This window comes from Haliotis rufescens, unplaced genomic scaffold (genome assembly GCF_023055435.1).
Source record: "Haliotis rufescens isolate VD_foot unplaced genomic scaffold, xgHalRufe1.0.p SCAF_14, whole genome shotgun sequence".
NCBI lineage: Eukaryota > Metazoa > Mollusca > Gastropoda > Lepetellida > Haliotidae > Haliotis > Haliotis rufescens.
Genome location: NW_025963824.1, coordinates 33,907,076 through 33,920,715, shown reverse-complemented (window position 1 = coordinate 33,920,715; position 13,640 = coordinate 33,907,076). Strand labels below are relative to the sequence as shown.

Sequence of the window (13,640 nt, the reverse complement as noted above, 5' to 3'; positions counted from 1 at the left end):
TCTACCAAGTCATAATAAATAGAAGTGACACAACCCTTTCAATATTCAATAGAAATCTCTGCTGAAAGCAGAGTCGATTGTATCATGAACATGTCCATGAATCACCCTCAAGCAACTATGATGCCATGTGATCGCTAGTGCGCACGTCAAAACACATGCAATGGCAAATCAATTGTTCACCTGGAAAAGCACAGGACCATACATTGTACAAGTGGAATATTCCCGAAATTTTGGTGGAATATTGCGGAAATATTGGAATATTGCGGAAATACTGATGGAATATTGCGGAAATATTGATGGAATATTGCGGAAATATTGATGGAATATTGCGGAAATATTGATGGAATATTGCGAAAATACTGGTGGAATATTGCGGAAATACTGGTGGAATATTGCGGAAATATTGATGGAATATTGCGGAAATATTGATGGAATATTGCGGAAACACTTGTGGAAGATTGCGGAAATACTGGTGGAATATTGCGGAAATACTGGTGGAATATTGCGGAAATATTGGTGGAATATTGCGGAAATACTGGTGGAATATTGCGGAAATACTGGTGGAATATTGCGGAAATACTGGTAGAATATTGCGGAAATATTGGTGGAATCTTTATTTTAGCGGCGTCAAATGAAAGCTGCTCATTAGAAGGTGGACACAGTAGGGCAAAGGACGGTGTGATGTCAGTATATAGTACACGGGGGAGGAGGGAGATTTACCGTTATTTAACTCCCTCTGGGGAGACCTCTAAAATCATAACGAGATCCTACATGTGCACGTCTCCCCTCCTACATGTACTGTTGGGGACACCAGACCGCCACACTCAGACACTGCCCCATCGGCCAGGCTCATGGGTGAAGTGGAGAGGGAGGGGAGAGTATATACCGTGGGCGACTATTCACGCCCTTTACAGCCTTCTGTAGACAGATATACGTTTACAGATATACATATTACATATCTATAGGTCTCTATATGATATTGGGATAGTGCGATTACTATCTAACGAAACTCCTATTATGAAATATATTGGAGGTATACTATTGGCGGCATTTGTTGTCTTGAAAAGTCGGAGTGTATTAACCCCCACACGTGTTCAATATCTGCCGATGGTGTATATTTACCCATATACATGTTTACTATCTAATCACGGTGCATTTAAAGTCACATGCATATCTACTGATTGTGTATATTAACTTATATACACGTTCAATATCTACTCACAGTCTATATTAATCAACATACAGGTTTAAAATCTACTGACTGTGTATATTGACCCCCATACAAGTTCAATATCTAATCACGGTGTATATTAACCAGCATACATGTTCAATATCTAATCACGGTGTATATTAACCAGCATACATGTTCAATATCTAATGACGGTGTATATCAACCAGCATACATGTTCAATATCTAATCACGGTGTATATTAACCAGCATACATGTTCAATATCTAATGACGGTGTATATCAACCAGCATACATGTTCAATATCTAATCACGGTGTATATTAACCAGCATACATGTTCAATATCTAATCACGGTGTATATTAACCAGCATACATGTTCAATATCTAATGACGGTGTATATCAACCAGCATACATGTTCAATATCTAATCACGGTGTATATTAACCAGCATACATGTTCAATATCTAATGACGGTGTATATCAACCAGCATACATGTTCAATATCTAATCACGGTGTATATTAACCAGCATACATGTTCAATATCTAATCACGGTGTATATTAACCAGCATACATGTTCAATATCTAATGACGGTGTATATCAACCAGCATACATGTTCAATATCTAATCACGGTGTATATTAACCAGCATACATGTTCAATATCTAATGACGGTGTATATCAACCAGCATACATGTTCAATATCTAATGACGGTTTATATTAACCAGCATACATGTTCAATATTTAATCACGGTGCATATCAACCAGCATACATGTTCAATATCTACTGGCGATGTATTTTAACCTTTATACATGTTTAACATCCAATGACAGTGTATTGTAAACTATATGCATGTTGAATATATACTGACGGTATATATTAACTCACATGCAAGTTCAATATCTTCTGACGTTCGCACTCGGTTTATATTAAATAGATAATGTTCAATATCTAGTAACGGTGTATATTACCCCACATACATGTTCAACAAGCTGCTACTTTCAACACACACTCACTCCTCTACCCTCCATCCCCACCCCCCACCCCCACCCCTACCACCACCCCATCTCCATCCCGACACCCACCCCCACCCCCATCCCCATCCCCATCCCCATCCCCATCCCTCTCGCCTGACGTGCGAATGTTGTCGCTGGATCTCCATGTCACGTGAGGCCGACACTTGTTGTCATCCTTTCAAGTGAAGCCGTTGATGCAGACGTCGCAAGCCGCCCCTGCCGTAGGTCCAGCCTTTCATGTTCAGGGTTTTAAGACTTTACTTTACAGCTTCACCCTCCTCCGTCTGTCCAATGAGACAAATACCCCCACTCGCATCACCCCGCTCTCCTTGCCGCCATGTTGAACTAAATAACTGTCACTCGAAGCCTACTTTGGAATCCCTGGTTTTGAAAGCATGTGTCCTTTTGAAAGATGTATCCCTTGTTTGAAACTGTATCGCAGTTGTCCCACTTGTCGCCTGAAGTGCAGGTCGCTGTTTGGTTCGTCCTCTGTATCACCACGGCGAGATGTAATGGACATATAATTCATTATCAGGGGTAGCCTTGTGGTTTTAGTGTTCGCTCGTCACGCCGAAAACCCGTTTTCGATTCCCCACATACAGTATATACAATGTGTGAAACCCATTTTTGGTGTCCCCCGCCTTTATACTGCTGTATTATTGCTAAAAGCGGCGTAACACATTACTCTTTCACTTTTTTCATTAAGATGCGTTGATTCTAAATACATTCTGATCGGTGACCCGAGCTGATAAATATTAACATTTTATAATTCTTGTTTGTGGTGATATGGTCATTATTATCCTTAGTGGCCGAGTAATGGCCGACTAATGGCAGACTAATGTACGTTGCGTTGATACATTGCGTTTCATTGGTCCGGTAACGACCATGTGACGTCATGAGTTTCTGGATATATGTATCTTTATCAAATTTAATTTATAACTATATCATATATGTGAATATATCTATTGCAATTATAATGTCTACCTATATCGTATATGTGTCTATATCTACATCAAATATAATTTATTACCTATTTCGTATATGTATCTATATCATATATAATGTATACCTATATGTGTATACCTGTATACCTATGTGTATATATCTATATAATAATTTATACCTATATCACATATCTGCCCATGCCTAGACTATATCTGTGATGACTACGGGATTGTGCGGTCAGGCTCGCTGACTTGGATGATGCATGTCATCGTATCCCAATTCCGTGGATCGATGTTCATGATATCAATCAGTGGAATGTCTGGTCCAGAATCGATTACTTTTAGACCTCCGTCATATAGCAGGAGATATTGTTGTGTGCGGCGTTAAACAAAAAAAATACAACAGTTTCTCATCATTTCAAGGAAAGTGACACGATTGAACATCAACGCACGTTTCCCCCGGGATTTGCTCGTATATTGAAGGAAAGCCATTACACGGAACATTAAAGTTTGGAGACACACCAAAAATCCATGAAATTCTTTTGACAGAAATAACCGATTTAGTAACTAAAGATCAGCCATCATTACCTGCATACTTATTTTTGTAGTTGAAGATCTAATCATGCGCGTTCTGAGAGCTTGTAAACCTGTCGCCTTACACGTCACAGGGACACATTACATTTCATAATCACGTTCCTGTAAATGCAAACACACCGATTGAGACACCGTATCAGTTACTAAGCAGCTAGATCTGGACCGATCAGGATTCAGTGGGTTTGAACTGGATTAGACTCTAATTTGCTGGAATAAATTTTATGGTTTTCTGAATGTCGTTGGTGAATTAAAGGAGAACAGTATGAATAAACCATTCTAACTCTAATTGACTTAGAAGGAAAGAAAGTGAAGCTTGTGCTGCGAGAAAGGTGGAAATACCCAGTTGTACTGGCAAGTATGAAACATAATATTGCCATTAGGTCACCAGCTTGAAAGGGGAGTTGGCAACATTTAACATCATATTATCATTTACCTCTGCATCGTTGCACGTGTTTGGCAGTGATTGACTGCCATCGATGTTTCTTAGACACAATGCCTAGACTTCCAACCCCAGTGTCTTTCACAGCCTTGAAATCACTTTACGTTATCTGTTTAAAGGTCATGTGTATTGGTTGGTTTATTGATTTTTGTTATAAATGAGAGTTGTATGTAAACAGTCCTGAATAGTTACGTCCATTGTTCATTTAGTTGGTTTGTTGTTTAACGCCGTACTCAGCAATATTCCAGCTATATGACGGCGGTCTGTAATTAATCGGGTCTGGACAAGGCAATCCAATGATTAATATCATGAGCATCGATCCACGCGATTGGGAGTCGATAACATGCATCAACCAAGTCAGCGATCCTGACCACCCGATCCTGTTAGTCGCCACCGGCAAGCATGGGTTGCTGAAGATCTATTCCACCCCGGATCTTCACGGGTCTGTTCATCTAGCTAAACAGTGGGCATCCTGTATTGGACTGTGATGGGCGACCATCATGAGAAAGACACCTGATACTTTATGGCTATGTCCAATACACATGGGAGTTGTCAGTTGTCCAGCCGGGATTAGCTAGTTTGAAAAATTAGACTTGTCAATTTGTCAGAAGGAACTACTTAAGTTGATAAAGGAGGCTTGACAGTTTGAATATGTGGCTAGTCTGTATGACTCTTTCACGAGTCAATTTAACTAGACCGTCAGTGATTTTGGTTTCACGCCGCTTGTCAGCACAACAGTATTCCAGTTATATCACGGGGTGTCAGCCGAATGTGGGGGGAAAGCTCGAGGTGATGCAGGCCTCAGACGAAAGTGGCAAAACCCACGGTTTGGTGCGATACAAAACTAAAAACATAACCGTGGCGAACAAGGATTCGAACTCACAATCATAGGTTTCTGGCATGCCCAAGAGAAGCAACTCTGTATAGGCGACTGAGCCACTCATGTCTCTGAAACTTCAAGTTGACTGATGGAGCTAGTCATGTTGATTGAAGTCACTTATACTTACGGAGAAAGTCATTATGAAAAATGCGTTCAGTCAATTTGCCTTCTGTCAATAGTCATTACTACTCCTATGACGTCAATTTAATTAATGACCCGTGGAGATCCGGGGTAGAATAGGTCTTCAGCAACCAATGCTTGCCGTAAAAGGCGACTATGCTTGTCGTAAGAGGCGACTAACGGAATCGGGTGGTCAGGCTCGCTGACTTGGTCGATACATGTCATCAATCTCAATTGCGTGGATCGATGCTCATGATGTCAATCATTGGATTGTCTGGTCCAGACTCGATTATTTTACAGACAGCCGTCATATAGCTGAACTATTGCTGGGCGCGGTGTTAAACAACAAACAAACAAACAATTTAATTAATACAACTATTCAGTTTGATTTATGAGGCAATTTAATTTGATTCCTGTCGCCAGTTATAATGACACATTTGATTAGCCAATATTATTCACATGGCAAGCCAATATGATTAATTCGGGCTAATCATTTTGTTTAATTGCCTAGTCAAACTGACCTTCAGAGTCGCCATTTGTTAGACAATCAATTTCACTAGTTCACACATTGCCACATTCAATGTCATGTTTTCCCTTGTATAAACTGAATAAAGTCACTCCTATCAGAATGTGTTACATAATACCATAGCAAAGACATCCTATGTAAAGTGAGTGAGTTGGTATGGTTTTATGCCGCTTTTAGCTCTACTCCAGCAATATCACGGCGGGGGAAACCAGAAATGGGCTTCCCACATTGTACCCATGTCGGGAATCGAACCCGGGTGGTAAGGCTTGCACCACTGGGCTACCCGACGGCCCTCCTAAAGGAGCGTGCAGGGGCGGAATGCGCAGAATTTCTGCATCTTCGGGCATTGAAATGCTGGCGACGGAATGGTCAATACCGAATACCATAAAACAATTAAAACAGTAGACTGTCTTCAGTGTGATCTACAGTTCGGGATGCACAGCACGCCATGTCTATATGTGTACGTCTGTGTAGGGGTACAGGAGCTTAATGCGTAGATCAGCTTTTTGCTTATCTTCTACCATCAGGGCTCGCCGCGAATTGATGTAGTATTGCTGATGATGCGGCGTGAAGTTATATCTATTTATTCATTCATTAATCAACAGGACTTGCGCCATGTCTTCCAGTGTGGATGTTCTCACCGCCATTGTCCACCAGTGACACATCCGCTCCCATACTCACAAGGATCTCCAACACCTCACTGTGTCCCCGCCCTTCTGCCGACGATGTTCTGCTCCTACCCCCCCCCCCCCCCCCCCCCCCCCCCCCAACCCCCGTCCCCACCCCCATCTATAGTAGCACACCCGATATAGATGAAGCCTGTGGTATGGTGTCGTGAGCCATGACGTCATCAGATAACGACAATCTGTTTCACGTCTGCTCACGCCCATTAACACATCGCTACTTCGGCCAAGCAGACGCTATGGTGTTCCCGTTTATACAGATAAATTAAGGGAGCGATATAAACTAAGCGGCAAAAGAAAGTAAAGGTTGGCAATTTGTTCAGGAACGACATATTACTGACCACATCTACACCACCAAGGCTGTACAGTTTAGAAACAACATATTACTGACCTCATCTACACTACCAAGGCTGAACAGTTCAGGAACAACATATCACTGACCTCATCTACACTACCAAGGTTGTACAGTTTAGAAACAACATATTACTGACCTCATCTACACTACCAAGGTTGTACAGTTTAGAAACAACATATTTCTGACCTCATCTACACTACCAAGGCTGAACAGTTTAGAAACAACATATCACTGACCTCATCTACACTACCAAGGCTGAACAGTTTAGAAACAACATATCACTGACCTCATCTACACTACCAAGGTTGTACAGTTCAGGAACAACATATTACTGACCTCATCTACACTACCAAGGCTGAACAGTTTAGAAACAACATATCACTGACCTCATCTACACTACCAAGGTTTTACAGTTCAGGAACAACATATCACTGACCTCATCTACACTACCAAGGACGTACAGTTTAGAAACAACATATTACTGACCTCATCTACACTACCAAGGTTGTACAGTTCAGGAACAACATATTACTGACCTCATCTACACTACCAGGGTTGTACAGTTCAGGAACAACATATCACTGACCTCATCTACACTACCCAGGTTGTACAGTTTAGAAACAACATATTACTGACCTCATCTACACCACAAAGGCTGTACAGTTCAGGAACAACATATTACTGACCTCATCTACACCACCAAGGCTGTACAGTTCAGGAACAACATATCACTGACCTCATCTGCACCAAAAGGCTGAACAGTTCAGGAACAACATATCACTGACCTCATCTACACCAAAAGGCTGAACAGTTCAGGAACAACATATCACTGACCTCATCTACACCAAAAGGCTGAACAGTTCAGGAACAACATATCACTGACCTCATCTACACCAAAAGGCTGAACAGTTCAGGAACAACATATCACTGACCTCATCTACACTACCAAGGTTGTACAGTTTAGAAACAACATATTACTGACCTCATCTCCACCACAAAGGCTGTACAGTTCAGGAACAACATATCACTGACCTCATCTACACTACCAAGGTTGTACAGTACAGGAACAACATATTACTGACCTCATCTACACTACCAAGGTTGTACAGTTCAGGAACAACATATTACTGACCTCATCTACACCACCAAGGTTGTACAGTTCAGGAACAACATATTACTAACCTCATCTACACCAAAAGGCTGAACAGTTCAGGAACAACATATCACTGACGTCATCTACACTACCAAGGTTGTACAGTTCAGGAACAACATATTACTGACCTCATCTACACCACCAAGGTTGTACAGTACAGGAACAACATATCACTGACCTCATTTACACTACCAAGTTTGTACAGTTCAGGAACAACATATCACTGACGTCATCTACACCACCAAGGTTGTACAGTTCAGGAACAACATATTACTGACCTCATCTACACTACCAAGTTTGTACAGTTCAGGAACAACATATCACTGACGTCATCTACACTACCAAGGTTGTACAGTTCAGGAACAACATATTACTGACCTCATCTACACTACCAAGTTTGTACAGTTCAGGAACAACATATTACTGACCTCATCTACACTACCAAGGTTGTACAGTTCAGGAACAACATATCACTGACCTCATCTACACTACCAAGGTTGTACAGTTCAGGAACAACATATCACTGACGTCATCTACACTACCAAGGTTGTACAGTTCAGGAACAACATATCACTGACCTCATCTACACCACCAAGGTTGTACAGTTCAGGAACAACATATCACTGACCTCATCTACACTACCAAGGTTTTACAGTTCAGGAACAACATATTACTGACCTCATCTACACTACCAAGGACGTACAGTTCAGGAACAACATATTACTGACCTCATTTACACTACCAAGTTTGTACAGTTCAGGAACAACATATCACTGACGTCATCTACACCACCAAGGTTGTACAGTTCAGGAACAACATATCACTGACCTCATCTACACCACCAAGGCTGAACAGTTCAGGAACAACATATCACTGACCTCATCTACACCAAAAGGCTGAACAGTTCAGGAACAACATATCACTGACCTCATCTACACCACCAAGGCTGAACAGTTCAGGAACAACATATCACTGACCTCATCTACACCAAAAGGCTGAACAGTTCAGGAACAACATATCACTGACGTCATCTACACTACCAAGGTTGTACAGTACAGGAACAACATATCACTGACGTCATCTACACTACCAAGGTTGTACAGTACAGGAACAACATATCACTGACGTCATCCAAACTACCAAGGCTGAACAGTTCAGGAACAACATATCACTGACCTCATCTACACCACCAAGGCTGAACAGTTCAGGAACAACATATCATTGACCTCATCTACACTACCAACGCTGTGGAGTTCAGGAACAACATATTACTGACAGGATGCATTCTTCCAATCAGTCCCAGATCAACCAGAACGCAAATACAATTACTAAATCTTCAGGGCCAAGCTAGGTTTTCGTGTTTGGGCATAATGCTTCATTGCTGTGTTCAACTTTGTAAAGAGGAGATCCTCTCCGAGCGTGAGTGGGGTGATGTATCGAGTTTGACATGTGGTAGAAACTATAAATGTAGTGGGATTTGAAAAAGAAATTATTAACAGCTAAAAAAACAATGAAATTACAAAACGCGGGAAATAAAATCAGGCATCTTGAACTTCATATGACATATATACACATGCACAAAAGTTAAGCGCCACAATATTCATAGTCTCTTGATTTCACGTGTGGGAATCAGAAATACGAAATATGATGATGTATGACTGAATTAGGCTTCCATAGTTTCATGAACCCAAATTTGTCCAGATACCACAAGGAAAGCGTGCTTTACGTGTTGCTGCAGTTCCCCTACCCTATAAATAGTGAAATTCAAGTTTCAGACACGTGGTTGCATTTTGCTCCTGTGTGAGATTCCCCTTCCAATAGAGGTTGAAAATCAGCCATGGTGAGGAGAAAGTTAACGAACGCTGAAAGATGGCAAGTGATAGGCATGAAAAATGCTAGCATGTCATGCAGGGCCATTGCAAGACAAATTGGTCGTCATCATTGAGTTATCACTCGTTTGATTGTCAAACATGGTCAAACCAATGATGTCAATGACAGGCATAGGTCTGGTAGGCCTAGAAAGACCTCTTACAGAGAGGATAGACGTCTTTTCAGGATAGTCAGACGAATCCATTTGCCACTTCAACAGATTTAAGACTGCAGTGGATTACCCATCAGAGACTCTCGACGATGACCATAAGGCGTCGCCCCAGAGCGGCTTGTTATAAGGCCAGAAGACCAGTAAAACGTCCTCAACTGACTGAGAGGCACATGCGGCATCGTCTGATATGGTGTCGTGCCCGTAGTCGATGGAACTTGGCCAACTGGAGAAGGATCCATTGGTCTGATGAGTGTCGAATGCTGCAACGAACTGCTGATGGTCGAATACGTGCTTGGAGGCAACGTAACACTCGTTTTGCACCAAGGAACACCCAGAAGACCTTAGTATGTGGCGGGGGGTCTGTCATGATATGGGGTTGTGTTTCCTTCGGCTGCAAACTTCCGCTGGTGACAATTCAGGTGAAACCTGAATGGCCAACAATACCAAGATGCCGTTCTTCGTCCAGTTGTAGTCCCTGATTTTGACAACCATCCTCTTCAGACACGACCTGTTTACATGGACGACAATGCTAGACCAAAAAGATCTCGGGCAGTTTTGGCTTATTTGGGCCAAGAAGCTATTGCCACTCTTCCTTGGCCGGCCTGTAGTCCGGATCTTAATCCGATTGAGCATCTCTGGGACATTCTTGGCCGGTAAATCAGACATCGTGATCTACCAGTTCAAAATCTCGCTGGACTTGAAGCCGCACTTCATAAAGAATGGATCCGTTTGCCCCAGAGAAGCATTCAACGACTTGTAATGAGTATGAGGCGTAGGGTTGAAGCTGTGGTCAATGTCCGTGGATCATACACACGTTACTGACGTTTCTGTCTTGCAATAGACTCTGCACTCCCTAGGATGTCTATGTGACACCTGATATGGTCTGCTGATATCATGACAGTTACATGACAAAAAACGTTGTTCAATGTTTTCTAATTCTTCAATTTCTGGTCTTCGGTAAAATTCCTTTCTGCTCATATTCTTTTGGAACACAAGATAAACTTGCTCTCGGACAACTTTTGCATCACATGAGGTTTACATATACGGCTTATAACAATAGTACATCACGTTATAATAGTCATCATTAAGTGCTAAAAGTAACAACTCACAAATATGGTGGGTGGCGCTTAACTTTTGTGCATGTGTATATATATCAGTGTTTCAGAAACACGTCTCTTGGACGACATAGGACATATATATATAAATGTTTCAGAAACACGCCTCTTGGACGACATCGGACATATCATTATTCTCTCAGAAGCTCGCTGATTCACATAGAACATTTTGTATCATTTTTCAGAAACACGCTTTTTGAACCACACAGGACATATATATTTCAGTGTTTCGGAATCTTGCCTCTCGAACTTCATAGAACATATATATATCAATGTTTCAGAAATTCGCCTCTTCAACCACATAGGACATATTTATCAAGGTTTCAGAAACATGCCTCTAAAACAAGGTAGGGCATATATAGCAATGTTTCAGAAACACGTCTCGTGGATCAGATATGACACATATATCTATGTTTCAGGAACGCACATTTTGAACGACATAGACTGATATATCAATATTTCAGGAACACGCCACTTGAACTACATATATCATTGTTTCCGAAACACGCTTCTTGAACCACATTTGACACAAATATCAATGTTTCAGAAAGACGCACCTTGCACAACATAGACTAATATATCAATGTTTTAGAAAAACGCCTCTTGAACTACATTTATAGATATTTCAAAAACACGCCTCTTCAACTAGTTATATCAGTGTTTTAGAAGCACACATCGTGAACTAAATAGGATTTATATATCAATGTTTCAGAAACACGCACCTTGCACTACAAAGGACTTACATATCAGTGTTTCAGAAATACGCACCTTCAACTACAAAGGAGTTACATATCAATGTTTCAGAAACACGCATCTTGCAGTACGGAGGACTTATGTATCAATGTTTCATAAACACGCACCTTGAACTACAAAGGAATGATATATCAATGTTTCAGAAACTCGCATCTTGAACTACAAAGGAATGATATATCAATGTTTCAGAAACACGCATCTTGAACTGCAAAGGTCTTATAGAACAGTCTCAGAATCATACACCTTGAACTACAAAGGAATTATACATCTATTTTTCAGAAACACGCATCTTGCACTACGAAGGACTTATAGATCAATGTTTCAGAAACACGCACCTTGAACTACAAAGGAATGATATATCAATGTTTCAGAAACACGCATCTTGAACTACAAAGGTCTTATAGAACAGTCTCAGAAACATACACCTTGAACTACAAAGGAATTATACATCTATTTTTCAGAAACACGCATCTTGCACTACGAAGGACTTATAGATCAATGTTTCAGAAACACGCACCTTGAACTACAAAGGAATGATATATCAATGTTTCAGAAACAAGCACTTTGCACTATATAGGACTTATACAGCAATGTTTCAGTAACACGCGCCTTGCAATAAAAAGGAATTATATATCAATGTTTCAGAAACACGTTTCAACTATTTAACTAAATATAGCAATGTTTCAGAAATACACACCTTGCACTACAATGGAATTTTATATCAATATTTCAAAAACACGCCTCTTCAACTAGTTATTTCAGTGTTTAGAAAGCACACATCATGAACTAAATATAATTTATATATCAATGTTTCAGAAACACGCACCTTGAACCATAAAGGACTTATAAAGCAATGTTTCAGAAACACGCACCTTGCACTACGAAGGAATTATATACCAATGTTTCAGAAACACGTTTCAACTCTTCAACTAAATATAGCAATGTTTCAGAGATACACACCTTGCACTACAAAGGAATTATATATCAATATTTCAGAAACATGTTTCATCTCTTCCGCTAAATATTTCAATGTTACAGAAACACGTTTCAACTCTTCAACTAAATATAGCAATGTTTCAGAAACACCCTAACCCTAACCCCGGTACGTGTGCTTCATCGTCTCGTGGAACAGCGCAAGTAAATACACGTGTCAAGACAGAATGAATGATAAACTTACCTGGATACCCGGACGCAAGGTAGATTGAACAAACTGTCACAAGACATGATATTGCCCAGGTACTCATTTTGTGTTAGTATTCACGGCGTCAATCTCACTTCTGCTCTTTCACGTCTGCTCTTAATGTCGTCTGCTTCTGTCGTCTGCTAGTCAGCGCGTGAGAGGACAGAGGCGTTGATTGGATGAAACTGAATGAACGAATCTTGCACGCTATCACTTTATATACAGGTGTTCAAGAAGTGGGGGTTGAGAAGTAAAGCTATATGTGGCGCATGCGCATTATGACTTCACACAGACGCCATCTTGGACAATCTGGAGTGTGGGTGCAGAGTTTGGCGAATTGCACGTATTTCATGCTCAAACAAAATACTGTGATTGGACAAGGCATAGCTGTACATTAGTAATTGAAGCTTGATCGATGTTACTCATTGCCAGAGATTCGTAGACGTGTGGAGTCTGCCGCTACATGACGGACCCGGTGCCAGTGTGGACGCGTGGCAATCTGAAATGACCAGGAATAGCTACATGCTTGTTTTGGGGCGCTAGTTGTTACGGGGCATGATCCAAGTCAAGCCTGACACACCGACAACTACATTACAATGTGACTCCCCAGACGTGTTGTTTAATGATGTAAAGCACTATAGTCCGTTAAT

General features: G+C 41.0%; 1 long non-coding RNA gene across 1 annotated transcript in view; it reads right to left on the bottom strand.

The window, feature by feature from the left end:
• LOC125379274 overlaps positions 1-13,203 on the bottom strand; it is a 38,931-nt gene extending 25,728 nt beyond the window's left edge. The window contains exon 1 of the long non-coding RNA XR_007220660.1: positions 12,988-13,203. This is a non-coding gene — a long non-coding RNA (uncharacterized LOC125379274). The remainder of the gene's footprint in view (positions 1-12,987) is intronic.
• Positions 13,204-13,640: the final 437 nt, after the last annotated feature.